At 37.5% G+C, this 14,661-nt stretch overlaps 1 pseudogene; it reads left to right on the top strand.

The window, feature by feature from the left end:
- Positions 1-5,381: 5,381 nt before the first annotated feature.
- Positions 5,382-14,406, top strand: LOC102837533 (annotated as a pseudogene).
- Positions 14,407-14,661: the final 255 nt, after the last annotated feature.

Here is a 14,661-nt window from a genome sequence, read left to right as displayed (position 1 = left end):
TTGCCTCATAAACGTCAAAAAACCATATTTCACCGAGAAAACAGATGGGCTGTGAGTTGGATGGAGACTCTGATTCTGATGCAGCATTTACTAGTTTGGCAAAATTACGAAAGCCTGAGTTTTCTCATTAGCAAAATAGTAGCAATAGTAACAAATATACAGACATCCTGACCTGAAGAGGAGATATCTAAGGAGTCTGAGAGGTAGGAGAGGTAGAAGGACCTTTAGCCTTCGCCACTTTACCCATTGAAAGAAATATATCGATATGTTACAGATTAATGTGATAGTATCTATAAAGAGGAAGAACATTTTTAACATGTTGAGAGACTGTATCGATACCCATGCCTGTTATTTTCTATTGGAATTAGACACATAAAAGGAAGACTGATAACTACATTCATACTCCAAAGACCTAATTTAAAGACCTTTGTGCTTCCTTAGCCTCATGTGATCCATAAAGGAGCTTTCCTGTAATAATATTTTTCAGATGGTTACCTACATTCCACCTACTTCCACTCTGCTTTACAGTCTCTAAGGGTGAATGCAGGTTAACGCTCACTAGCTTCTCAGTACAGAAGGAGTTGGACAACGCAACAGTCTCATGAACTGAATTCCCTTTACCATCATTGAAACACAGCACTTTGACTCAGATGCAATGCCATCTCATGACTTTTCTGCACAACAACCTAAATATTTCCACTTTCCTCAAGCTCAAGGCTAGTCTTTATTGTTCACAGAATTCATTTAATAAACAATATGGAAGCACCTTGATTTGAGTTGACTCTTCTTCTCTTTTACATATTTATTAAATTGCTTTTCCTGCTATCTGTCAGAACTGACTCCACAGCACAAAATAACATCATTTACAGATATTTGGTAATGCAGGGGATGAAGGAAAATGATCAAAGTTGATATCAAGAAGTTGGTGACATCTTCGCACTTTAACACTTGGTTGTTGCTGCTCTTAAGTGCCATCAAGTTGGTTCCCACTCATAGTAGCTATGCATAAGGTTTCTAAGGAGCAGTTGGTGGGTTTGAACCACTGACCTTTTAGTTAGCAGTTCAGTGCTTATCCTACAGCACCATACCAGGAGTTCTTTAACAATTTAAAGATGTCTTTCACGGCAGATCTTCCCAACACAATCAATACACCATTTGACTTCTTCATTTTGTTTCTACGGTGTTGACTGGACCCAACTAAAATGGAATCCTTGCCAACTTTAATATGTTCTTCATCTGACATGATATTACCTATTGATCCAACTGTGAGGATAGTCTCCCAGTACCTTTAAGTGTAGCATGTGAAATCTTGTTCCATCAACTTTTATTTCGCTTGAAATTCTCCTTGTGGAATCTGCCATGAGGAATAATCTTTACGTTAGTATTCCGATCTTCTGCATAGCTGTTTACCATGGTCTGTTTCCACTTTCCCCCTTTTCATTCTTTCACCCACTCTACTTGATCACCCCCTCATTCTGTATAAAGTAAAATGTATATAAATATTGGCATCAAGTATTCTTAATCTCTATCCTACTATCACCCTTAAAATTCATCTTACCTAATGTTGGACACTATTAGCCCCAACGTATAATATAAAGTTATACTGTACGGCTCAGTGCCGGTCAATAAATTCCTATGACTCAAAGGGTATTTCCAATCTAACTTTGCAGGTTTCTCTCTTAAAACAATACCATTTACTTGCTGCTGCTCTTCACACACTCACAGAGTAAACTGGGACCGACTGGAAAACTTTTGTTTTCCCAAAGTAGCTCATGTGCTCACATTTCCATGCCTTGGCTCCTGTGCATTACCTTCAGATACCATTAGCCACAAGGGGTCACTTTAAAACTTTTTGACTTTTATTATAGTTTCTGTTTACTTTCTCTTTTTCCATTCCTTGACAAAAGGTGTTATACATATAGCTTGACATCATCTGTAATTCTAGTACAATGTTTGGCACATAATATTCACTCTTGTTTGTTTTAAAGTGCCAATGAAGTAGTTCTGACTAATAGTGACACTGTAAAGGGTTTCCAAGGTGGGTTTGAACCACTGATCTTGTGGTTAGCAGTCCAGTGTTTATCCTTTCGTGCCCCACCAGGAGTCCATAATATTTACAATATATCTAGAATTGTTGTTAAGCATTGCCAAGTAGGTTTCAACTCATAACAATCCTGTATAGGGTTCCTGAGGGGAAAGGTATATTTGAACTGCTGACCTTGCACTTTGTGGTTCACTGCTTTATCTTACAACAGCACACCATGACTTAACATCTTACTTAAGTTAGTCAGCTATTAACTGAGTTAAATCGATTCTCATAATAAAACCATACACAAACATGTTACTTACTTAGATCATCATAACAAACATATATATAAATTCTTCTAAATAATATATTTTCTTCATGATAAATAATGAATCTATGGAGTCCTGGTGTGGCACTGTAGGATAAAACACTGGCCTGCAAGGTTGGTTTGAACTGCATGATTTAAAAAGCCATACTGACTACCAAAAATTGTTTTGAGACATTTGGGATTAGATTAAATTTTATTCTTATATATGTATATGTTCTAGATATAGTAACCAACCAAAAACATATAGTTAAAGCTTCAGAACTATGCTAATGTCCTTTACAGTTGTTTCTTGGAGTTTTCCTGAAACAGTTCTTCAGCACATAATAAAAATAATCTTTCTCAGATTATCAACAGCAGTGACCAACAAGGTATACAGAATTCATCCAGAGACCATGAGTTCTCTTGGGCTTAGGAGACTATCTATTTTACTTGTCATTCTAATACCCGCTTTCAAATACCAGTTCTTAGTAATAAAATGAAACATTAAAATTTACTCTACTCAAGGGTTAGCAGTTTAAATTATGTCATAAGGAGAGAGAGAGGAAAAACACAACTTTGCCTTACTATACCATACAGCTGGTCTACCTTCAATAATGTAACACACAGTAAAAGATCAACCTACGGAAACTTGATATCATTTACTACCTTATAAAACTGTAAGTGCCCTCTTAAAGCCAATATATTCTGACACTCTGCTACCCACAGATTACATGCTGAAATCCACAGGAATTAGATATTAAAAATTGAAAGCATAATGCAGTCCCCCTCAAATGGGATAATTGGGAGCTAGTGAAACATCTCAAATATGGGCGTAATAACAAGTAAACTGCTGGCAAAACATGAGGAATCTGGGTGCAGTATTTAAATTTTTAACTGACCCTTTGGCAAACGGAACCATGAAATGCAATATTCAAGAAGCAAGTGCACTGTTCTGACAGTTGTGTGTTACTACGGTGACTCAAAACAATCTGGTCTGCCAACATTCCCTGAAAAATCAAATGAAGTAAAACTTTAAATGTTTTGAAGAACAATAGTTGTATATGTTCTTTAGAATAATTGGTGTGTTTTTGAAATTACCCACTTCCAGCTAGTTGATTGTGACTCATAACCACCCCATAGGGTTTCTTTTTGTAGCTGTAAATTTTTCAGCTTAAAATACATAACAGTCACTATTCACACTTCCTACGAATTACACTGGAATTGTATGTTCACTGTTTGCATGCAATGTGACCTACTTGGAACAAGTGATACTTCTAGATATGTACCATTGATGCAGAGCAACATTCCATCTATCTGTTCGAATATGCAATTTGACTACTGGATCAATCAACAGCATCATGATAAATGAAAAATAAAGTAGGGTTGGCAATGATTTCCTTCTACCTGGATCAACAATCAACACCTATGGGCGCAGCTGTCAAAGAATTGAAGGATGTGTGGTACATTGGACATATCTGGTACAAAAGACCTTTTCAAAGTCACAAGAGTGTTTAAAAGCAAAGATGGCTTTTTAATGTGTAAGATGAGCTGGACCTAAACCAAGATCTTTTAAATTGTCTCATATGAATGTCAAAGCTGAACAATGAAAAAGGAAGACTTGTCTCAATCGCCAATATAAATTAGACCCTTGCCCCAATTATTTTATGTCACATTTACCCATTTTGCTTCTTTACTGTTACCTGAAACCATCCTTCCATGTATTTAAACTGTTAAAAAATGTCCTATCTACAACACTACAACACTCTAAGTATCATGAGAGCAGATATCCTGTTGAGTCTTCTCCATTGCTGTCAGCATGGGTCCCTATACTAGTAGGCATTCAATGAATATTTCCTGAATGAATGAATGAATGAATGAATGAATGAATAAATACTGCTGAAAAAAGCAAATTCTGCCTTTGGCCTGTTTGTATTTTAATTATGAGCAATGCTGAAGCCAAACTGTATTACTTGAGGTATTTATATTCTTTTCATCTTCATTAGACTCTAAAATTTGGCATATGCAAAAAAGAACTACATCACACATACTGGCCCAGAGATACTTTTGTTCTTGTTTTTCATTTTTTATTTCACCTGCATCACAGTGCACAAAATTAAAAAAAAAAAAAAAAGATGGTCCTGGATTTGTTTCAGATATTCCCATTTATACCGCCATTATCCAATTATGCACTTCAATAAGCTAGCTCACAATTAATGTTTTTATATTTGTCCTGCCAGAAATGTTCGCAGTCTGTGCACATTAACTATACTATTCATCATCTCCTGGCTAAAACTTTTATTTGTATGTTCTCCTTAGAACTGTTGTGTTGTTGTTAAGTACCATTCAGTTGGTTCTGACAGTTAGCAATCCTGTGTAGGATTTCTGAGGAGCAGCTGGTGAGTTTGAAACACCAACCTTGTGGTTCAGACTGAACTTGCAGCCCCGTGCATTAACCCACAGGGTCACACCAGGACTCCAAAACTGCTACAGCCATGGTAAAACAAGACACTTAAGTGAATATGGGAAAAGTACTACACCCACTCCCCATTTACCAACATAGTTAAATTTCGAAGACTAAATCATTATGTGAAAATCAGTGTTCTGTGAAAATAGTGGCTAATCACCTCACATCATAAAATGGAGGATAGTCACATCTATATACAACTGCCGAATTATATCACTTCATAATTGCCGAGTCACATCACTATGTAACGGCCAAATCACTGCGAGCCATGGCGCAGTCAAGTTGATGCATAAATTTAACCATCATGGTCAGCATTACTCTTGCCTTGCACGTCAGGACTTATTACTGACGGGTTGACGTTATTAATGGGAAAGAAATAGTTGGACTTTTACTATTGTTGTAAGTGTAAAATGTCAAATAATGAGATGGTTGACATGTAGGGAATTGTGGCTGTTTTTAAGTGCCGCCGAGTCAGTTCCTACTCATAGTGACCCTGTACATGGTTTCCAAGGCTGGTGGGTTTGAACTGACAACCTTGTCTTTAGTAGTCCAGTGATACTACATGGGTTTTATTTTAAATGGACATGAACAATCCTTATGCTATTCAGAAAGAAGTGATCCAAGGGATCGCTGATGATTACGATAAAAAGAAACCTGTGAAGGCATTTAAGAAGTGTGCCTGCAATGGTACTGTAATTCAGCATCCAGAATATGGAGAAGCAATTCAGCTACAGGATGACCAGCACAAGAACATAGCCAGTTCCTTGTAGAGATTGGACTGGCTAAGGATGACCAGCTGAAGGTTCATGGGTTTTAAGCGCTTGTGGCTCACTGAAACTTAAGTGAGAATTTCCTTGCAATGAGCAGAAAATTTCCCTCTGTCCCTTGTCACAAGTTAAAACCTCACAGCTTGTACAATGTAACCATTTGGGGTCCACTTTTAACTTGGACTAGTGCAACTCCTTCATGCAGTAAACTGAAAAGAGCCATGCTGTCTAGTCTTGAAGTCCCTCATTTAAACAGACGTGAAGCAGTAGGTGCCTGGCAGTGCCCAGCCTGAAACAAAGCAATAATGTGATGTTTCAGCCAAGCTCACAGATGACTGTGTGTGGTCAGAAGCTCCCCTGTCCTAAGAAAATGTCACCTACCACCTGAACAACCCTGGGTGGAGCCGAGAGGATGGGATACGGCAGTTGTGACACTAGAGGGAGCCTTTGGTAGCAAAAGAAAACCCCCTGGCATCGAACCTGAAGGGGGCAGAGTTTAGGAGAGGCCATCTTCCCTCTAGTGAGGTGACAGGACATCCAGCTTGCCACCAAGGTCATTGTTCTTACTGACTAGACATATCCTAGCTAAGGGATGTCCAAAGAACCAGGATGTGAGGCCCACCTTTCAGAGTTAAGTTTTGACAAGGGAACGTATTCAAAATAATGTTATCAGTCCTGTAGCTGGCTGGAGAGCTTGCAACTTTTACCAACAGCTGCCCAATGCCATGGGAAGTAACAACTAGTTCTCCCCACCCCCTACCCCACCTTTCAGTTCTAAATGTTATGTAATGTATTTAAACTATTATTTAAATAAAACTTGTTTTCAGAAACAAAAAAAAAGAGATGACGTCTCACCATTCAGCGTTCTAAGAAGCATTATGGTTGTTCTTCTTCCAAGACAGATGTTGGTTCTTTTGGCAGCCCATAATACTTTTAATATTCATCCTAAACACCATAATCAAAAATCATTGATTCTTTTATGTTCATCTAAGTTATTATCCAAGTTTCACATGCTTATGAAGCAACTGAAATTACCATGGCTTGAGTCAGGTGCTATGCAAAGGGATTAGAGAAAACTGTGTTAAAATCCCAGGAAAACATTGATAAACAGCTGGGGTCCTCAAGATTACTTGACTTTTCTGAAGAGCAGTTATTTCATCATAAAATAAGAATAATTTAGATCATATCCTGTAAAGTAGCTCTGAGAGCTAACTCAAGAAGTATATGTAAAATATTTCAACACAGTTCTGACAAATAATAAGCATACAGTAAATATTAACAACATTATAACCTCCAGTCAAGTTCAGCTTCTTACCTTTATGAACAAAACCATTTGAGTGAGATGGCCTCTGATTAACTCTCTCCCACTTCCACCTGAATTAGCTATTTCTTTCTCATGTGTTTGTAACTTTCATGCCTGAATTAATAAATTAGGAAACAAATTCACTTAAAGTCGTGTAAGGACAAGAATTCACCTATGTGGCATAAATTGTCTATCAAAGAGGACTTTAAGTTGTTGTTTTTTAAATGAAGATAACAGAATGAAAATGTTAGTTTTATGAAAATTGCTAGTTGCCTTGAATTTCCATTCTTATTCTCAACTTCACTAGCAGAATCATGATCTTGTTTGGGGCAGAAGTGTGCTAACTTGCAAAGAAATATATACCCACCTTGAATCTATCATAGGAATAGACACTAGTCAATAAGACACAAATGGACTTTTACTTGTCTCAGAGGAAGACTCTTGTTAGCATCATGCCCTCCTTCCTGTGTTCCGTGTACTCCAAAGACTACATCTCTATCACAACTATAAGAAAGCTGTGAAGAGGAAAATCAGGGACCAAAAATAGTTGAACAGAAAGAACCATGCTGAAATTTTCATTGAAAATATTGTACAGTCATTGGGTTTTCATAATGAATTTCATCGACGATGAGGGAAAATAATGGTCTTCATTAAATTCTATTTGGGAACCTGTTACATAAAACCAAAGAAAGGCCAACAAAGTAGGATTAATGAATGATGTCTAAAGTATGTTTCTAGTACTTAAGTTGCTATGCAGAAAATATCATTGCTACATTAAATACTATGTATTTACTATACACACATAAATAGCTGTACTATCAGTCTATTAATAATAAATATACCCAAATCTGATATCTTAGATATTTAATATGTTAAAGTTTATATAGTAGAAATGACTTGCTGATTTTACCCCCAACTCTCTACACATAATGAAATAAAAATCCTCAACATAATAGAATTAAAATGCTTAATTAAGCACAAGGAAAAATCTTGTTCAAAAAGAATCTTCTGCTCATAGAAACAGCAGCCGTGATATTCAAACAGCGTGCTGAACTGGAAATTACCTGTAAAAGGTCTCTTTAAAGTTTTAAAAAGCAAAATTATAGCCTTGAAGACTAATGAACATCTGAATCAATCATGGTATTTTCAAATGAATGGCATACATTGGTCAATGAAAAACTAAGTCAGACAAATTAATGCATTTGAATTTTGGCATTAGCAAAGTACACTGAATATACTGCTGGAAGGATGAACAAATTAACTGTAAAAGAAATATAACCAGAATGTACCTAAGAAACAAGATTGGTGAGACTCCTGTTTGTCTAAACTGTGGACACATCACCAGGAACAACTGCTCTCTCATGAGTTAAGAACATCCAGGGAAAGCATTGAAAACCCTCGACAAGATGGATGACCATAATAGTCATTTCAGTGGACTCAAATAGCCCAACAATCATGCAGATGGCAGAGGACAAGGCAATATTTTCTTCTATCAAACACAAACGAGTCATGAGTTAGAGTTAACTTGATTGTGTCTAAAACTGCAACTATCAACAGGAATGTTTTCTTGGCTTGATTAAATTAGCATGATATTTCTTCAATACAATTTACTCTTGATTCCTTTTAAAGCCTTTTATGGATTTAAATCTCCCATGTAGTTTTTAGGAATAGAAGGTTTACTATTTAAGTTATATCATGATATCAAATAAATCAAAGGAGTTCATAATGTCATAATATATATGTCATATTTTGTGTACATGCAAGTCTTTCTAGAGATGGTTTCCACAGTTTTCAATGGCTTTCTCAGCTTCGTGTGATAATGACATCATACAATGAGAGAGGTTATCATTTAAGTATTACTTCCACGCCTCCATATTACCTTCACTTCTTGTACACAAAACAACTCAGACAACTACTGCACTCAGAAAAACAAACAAACATAATTAGGTAGTTTTAGAGCTTGCTTTCTAATCACTATCTTCTAGAATATTCATGCCACACAAAGAAAAAGGTGGAAAACCAACAAACATAGATTCTGCTGCAAACTCTTAATTTAGACACATATAACATCAAAAACACACTTTGCTGATTCTGCTCTCCTTCATCTAAATTTAGACAGCAGTAATGAAAGCTGCAATTTTCTTTTGAAAATTACAAATCTGCAGCAATAATTGTATCTGCACCTACTCTCTGCCTATTTTTGCAATGTTCAAAAATATTCATATGGCTGGAGAGCAGGTGTTCATTATGGCATGTGTTCCATCACTGCTTTCCTGTGCAAAATAAGAACGCAGTAGCATATTAAACCCACACCCAGGTGCACAGGGGAAAAAACCCAAAACACTGTGTTAAGTCGATTTTCCCTCATAGCGACCCTATGGAACAGAGTAGAACTACCCCATTGGGTTCTCAAGACTCTACATTGTAATGGAGGAGGACTACCACTTCTTTATCCTAAAGAGCAGCTAGTTAGTTCATACCACTGATCTTTTCATTAGCAGGCTAGTGCTTAACCATTGAGTCATCAGGGCATCTTCAAATGGTCAACTATGTGAAGCAAATGGCACTTACAGGAATTCTCAGCATCCCAGAAGAGGTTCTCACTCTTTGTGCTTGAGGTCAACAAGAAGGCCATCATTTTCTTTGCACGCTTGAAGAGTAAAAATGTTATAATAAATGCCTTTTGCTTATTTTAATATAGGATTCTTGGCATTTAACTTTCAAATAAATTTCTGTTTCTGGGTTGTCCTGGGATTCAAAAGTCACCTAACATTGCCATAAAGTCTAGGAAAAGGTACAGCATCTTTCATTAGACTGTAAACTCATGGATAATAAAGAAGAAGCCAAGTGTAAGACCTTCTGTAAACTAAGACCCACAATACAATATACTGAACAAGGTCTGTGATGTTAAATATTCAGTCAGTGAGAATATGATAAGACTGGGTATTGAAGACTATGACACAACCCACCAGAGCAAAACAGCAAATAAGCAGCTGGTTTCTCATGTGTGTTCCTGACAAGACAGCATATACTGAGAGAACTCAGAAAGAATGGTCATAAAGACCAGAATCAAGTGAATTCTCCAAAAGAGAAATTCTGATTAAGTATAATATTATAACCATTTTCCAGTAAAAGACATAGCAATTACTAAATGTGATGATAAATTAAACATATGTTTATCAGAGCATATGTTTATCACAGAGCAAGTAACAGAAAGTCCAATTGAAACTGACATTATAAATAAGAAAACTTATTCACTCATACTAAACAGTTCAAGAGGGATTTCCAGGAACTCTAACGGTGCAATGGGTTGTGTGTTGGACTTCTAACCTCAAGATTGGTGGTTCAAACCCACCACACACCTCACTGGAGAACGATGACTGCTTCTGTAAAGGTCTATAGTCTTGGAGACCCTAAGGAGTAATTTGACCCTACTGTGTCACTGTGAGTCAGAATCATAGTGGAGTGGGTTAGAGACTTCAGGTTTCATTCACTAAGTGGCTAGATTCTTTAAGTCACTTTGCTATGTAACATCTTTATTAGATTCTCAAACTTGCTGTTGCATGTGAACCTTGTAAAGATACTACATGGCACAGTGACATAACAAGTCTTGCATGGAAAGATAAATAGAAAGTTATTAGAATGAGGAGGAGGAGCTCTGGTAGCATAGTGGTTACGAATCGGGCTGCTAACCTCAAGGTCGTCAGTTTGAAACTACCAGCTGTTCCACAGGAGAAAGATGAGGCTTTCTGCTCCTGTAAAGATTTACAGCCTTGGAAACCCTGTACAGGGTCACTATGAGTCAGAACCAACTCCATGGTACTTAACAACAACAACATTAGAATGAGGAAGGACTTTTCCAGAGGTATTCAGGAAACTTCCAGATGTTTCTTTGATCAGAACTACTAGGTCAGAGATCTTTTGCTAACAAAGGTTAAATAAGGGAAGTGGGTGTTTCTTTTCTTTGTTTTGTTAAAAAAAAAACATTCACCTCGGGGACAGAAGACAGAAGTGATAGTCTTCGGTTGGAGATAGTGTAAGGGCTGTGGATGTATGAATAAAAGCAAGATTAAAGGACAAAGCATATTCACAATACTAGATAAAATAGAGGAGGTGTGGGATGAAAGCAGATGGCTCCCAATCAGGAATTTAATTCAAGAAAGCAAATTGAGGTGATGTGAAAGGCACAATTTTCACAAGTAGTGATGATGTTATAAAGCAAAGGTGTAGGAATTGTCATTTGTTTCCCTGACAAAAATGGATTCCAAAAAATAACAAAGGTGTTGAATTTAATAAACAGTAATATCCACAGAAGACATTTTCCTAAATACAACCAGAGTAGACCCCATTCATGAGGGCCTTGTATAGCACAGTAAAAAAGAAAGAAAATCCTCGACTGATTTTTTTCAGAATTAGAATAGGTGTTTCTTCCAAAATGGATTTGAGCCTTCAACCTTTTACCCTGCACTACCCAGGGACTTAGCCATTGCAAAAAACAAGCTGTGGCCTGAATCAAATATGGACCAGCCATTATTCTATGAATGTGGAAGAGCCCAACCATTTGTTTTATATTCTACCCCAACCCCTATGTGTGTTAGAATGCAATTGTGATCCACAGGGTTTCCAATGGCTGATTTTTCAGAAGTAAGGAAGTCTATGTTGATTCACCAGGAAGAACCCTACCTGTTATTTTCAGGTAATGACAAACTCTTGGGGGCGGGGGAAATCCTATGGATCAGAATGCAACTGAAAAATTGGACTCTTGAGATATTCCACTGGCCAAGCAGGTTGACCTGGCATCTGGCACATTCGTCTGCAGATGTTGTTTTTCCTCTGTCAATTTCTGTTTATGCCATTCGAGACAAATCTTTGGTGGATTCATTTATCTGTCCTTTGTTTGAGTGTTTTCATTTAATTACAGCTCTCCACTACCTCCCCTATCCATACAGCATGCCATATTTTGTAATTTCATCTCATCTTGTCTTAATTATAAAACCTAATTTTTAGAGTTGCGTCTTTAGGAAGTAGGCTTTTATACAGCAGGTCTTTAACATTCACTTAAAACATACGACATGCTCCAAACATTCTTCTCCCACAGCCATTGACTTATCAGCTAGCTTTATTTAAGCAACACTTCCTTACATTGTTACCCACTTTCAAATAGCTAGGAGTTATAAATTTTGTACCGGTGCTCCTAAACCTGACGTGGCAATATGCGAGGCACCTTCATAGTGCTCTACTTTATATATCCTTTTTATGGTGAGAATTAAAGTTTTTATGAGGCTGTAATTTTTGACATTACTATTGCTTCCTGGGAACTCAGTTGTACCTTATTCTATAAAAAGCTAAACAAGAGAAAGAACAAATTTCCAAGGTCAAGTGAATATTCCAAATCTGAAAGTCAGAGGATCTAAGCAATAAAATACAATAAACAAACATTGCAGACAATAATTTAAAAAATTTTTTCCTCTATTAACATATTGTCAGGAGGGACCAGTTGCTGGAGAAAGATATCAAGTTTGGTAAAGTGGAGGGTCAGAGAAAAAGAGGAAGACCCCCAGCAATATGGATTGGCAATATGACAGCATCAATGTGCTCAAGCATGGCGACAATTGTGAGGTTGGCCCAGGACCGAGCAGTGTTTTGTTCTGTTGTGAATAGGGTCTCTATGAGTCGGTACTGACTTGATGGCTCCTAACAACAACAACAACACAAAAAGACCTTAGTTTTTGGTAATGCAAGTTACTTTTATTTACAAAATGGCTTTGGAAATTAAAACACTAATTTGTTAAAATTTCATGACATGTTTGATTACTGTAAATAAAAGAAAAATCTTTCAAAAACAAATCTTTTATTGAAAATGCATGAAAGCAGTGATTTAAGGGGAACTTTAAAACCAAAAAGTATAGAATCTCTTCATTCAAGAAACATGTAGGCTAGAATTTCAGAAACTCGGTTTCGGACGGGGCACCCTCTGCCTCAGTCCTGAGATCCAGGGAGTCCCCATTTGTCACTTAAGTGTGGGTGGTGACGTTTGCATTTCTCTAAAGATATCTTACTATTATTTTGAGAACTTGGGCTTCGGAATCAGGTTAACTATGTTTGAATTCTGATAATCACGTACCACAGGGAAGTTATGGTCCCTAGATGTGCCTCAATGTCCACTTTTTAAAATTGGGGATAATAATAAGTACTTATCTCACAGAATTGTTGCGAGGATAAAGTGAGATAAGGCAGCTAAAACTCTTGGCATTGCTCTTGGGTGTGATAGATGTGCTGTGTGAAGCCTATGACCAGTTGGGATGGACAAAGCCTATGGAGATCTAGATTGAGGCTATTCCTTTGGCCATACAAGGTCGTGATATCATTGGGCTGGCAGAAACAGGTTCTAGAAAAATGGGGCCTTTGCTTCACCCATTCTGAATGCCCTGCTTGAGACACCTCAAAGCGTGTTTGTCCTAGTTCTCACCCCAACTCAGGAGTTGGCTTTTCAGATCTTAGAGCAGTTTGAAGCTCTGGGGTCTTCTATTGGAGTACAAAGCGCTATGATTGTAGGTGGAATTAATTCAATGTCCCAATCTTTGGCCCTGGAGAAAAAACCACATATAGTGATAGCAACTCCTTGCCGACTGATTGACCATTTGGAAAATACAAAAGGTTTTAACTTACAAGCTCTCAAATACTTGGTTATGGATGAAGCAGACCGAATATTGAATATGGATTTTGAGACAGAGGTCGATAAGATCCTCAAAGTGATGCCACGAGACCAGAAAACATTTCTCTTCTCTGCAACATGACTAAGAAGGTACAAAAACTTGAGTGCAGCTCTGAAGAATCCTGTAAAATGTGCGGTTTCCTCAAAATACCAGACAGTTGAGAAATTACAGCAATACTATCTTTTTATGTCCTCTAAATTCAAGGATACATACCTGGTTTACATTCTAAATGAATTGGCTGGAAACTCCTTTATGATATTCTGCAGCACCTGTAACAATAGAGAGGACAGCTTTGCTACTCCGAAATCTTGGATTCACTGCCATTCCCCTCCATGGGCAAATGAGCCAGACCAAGCGCTTCGGATCACTTAACAAATTCAAGGCTAAAGCTCGTTCCATTCTTCTAGCCACTGATGTTGTGAGCCAAGGTCTAGATATTCCTCATGTAGATGTAGTAGTCAACTTTGACATTCCTACTCATTCCAAGGATTACATCCATGGATTAAGTAGAGCAGCTCAAGCAGGCCGCTCTGGAAAGTCAATTCTTACCTTTGTCACACAGTATGATGCAGAACTCTTCCAGCGCATAGAGCACTTAATTGGGAAGAAACTTCCAGTCTTTCCAATGCAGGATGAAGAGGTTTTGATGTTGACAGAATGTATGACTGAAGCTCAAAGATTTGCCCAAATGGAGTTGCGGGAGCATGGAGAAAAGAAGAAACGCTCACGAGAGGATGCTGGAGACAATGATGATACGGACGGTGCTGTTGGTGTGAGGAACAAGGTGGCTGGAGGAAAAATGAAAAAGCAAAAAGGCTGCTAGTCACTTTTATGAAGACTTTCTGATCTGTAAAAGGGGATGGAAGAAAAGAATGACACCTCCTCCAACAGTGTCACACAAAATTCTATGAGAATAGAAGCTGCTCAGCTAATTCAGTATTCATTCCTTTTCCTATATTTTGGAGTATCATTAATGCAGAAAGATACAGTGGCTGACGCCCATACTATTACTGTTTTTCATCCTTGGCTCCTTGCTCGGGACCTGAGTAGGACTGTGCTCTTATGTCCCTTCACACAC

The sequence above is a fragment of the Chrysochloris asiatica genome, unplaced genomic scaffold (assembly GCF_000296735.1).
Source record: "Chrysochloris asiatica unplaced genomic scaffold, ChrAsi1.0 scaffold00021, whole genome shotgun sequence".
Lineage (NCBI taxonomy): Eukaryota > Metazoa > Chordata > Mammalia > Afrosoricida > Chrysochloridae > Chrysochloris > Chrysochloris asiatica.
This window is presented reverse-complemented; position numbering and strand designations above follow the sequence as displayed.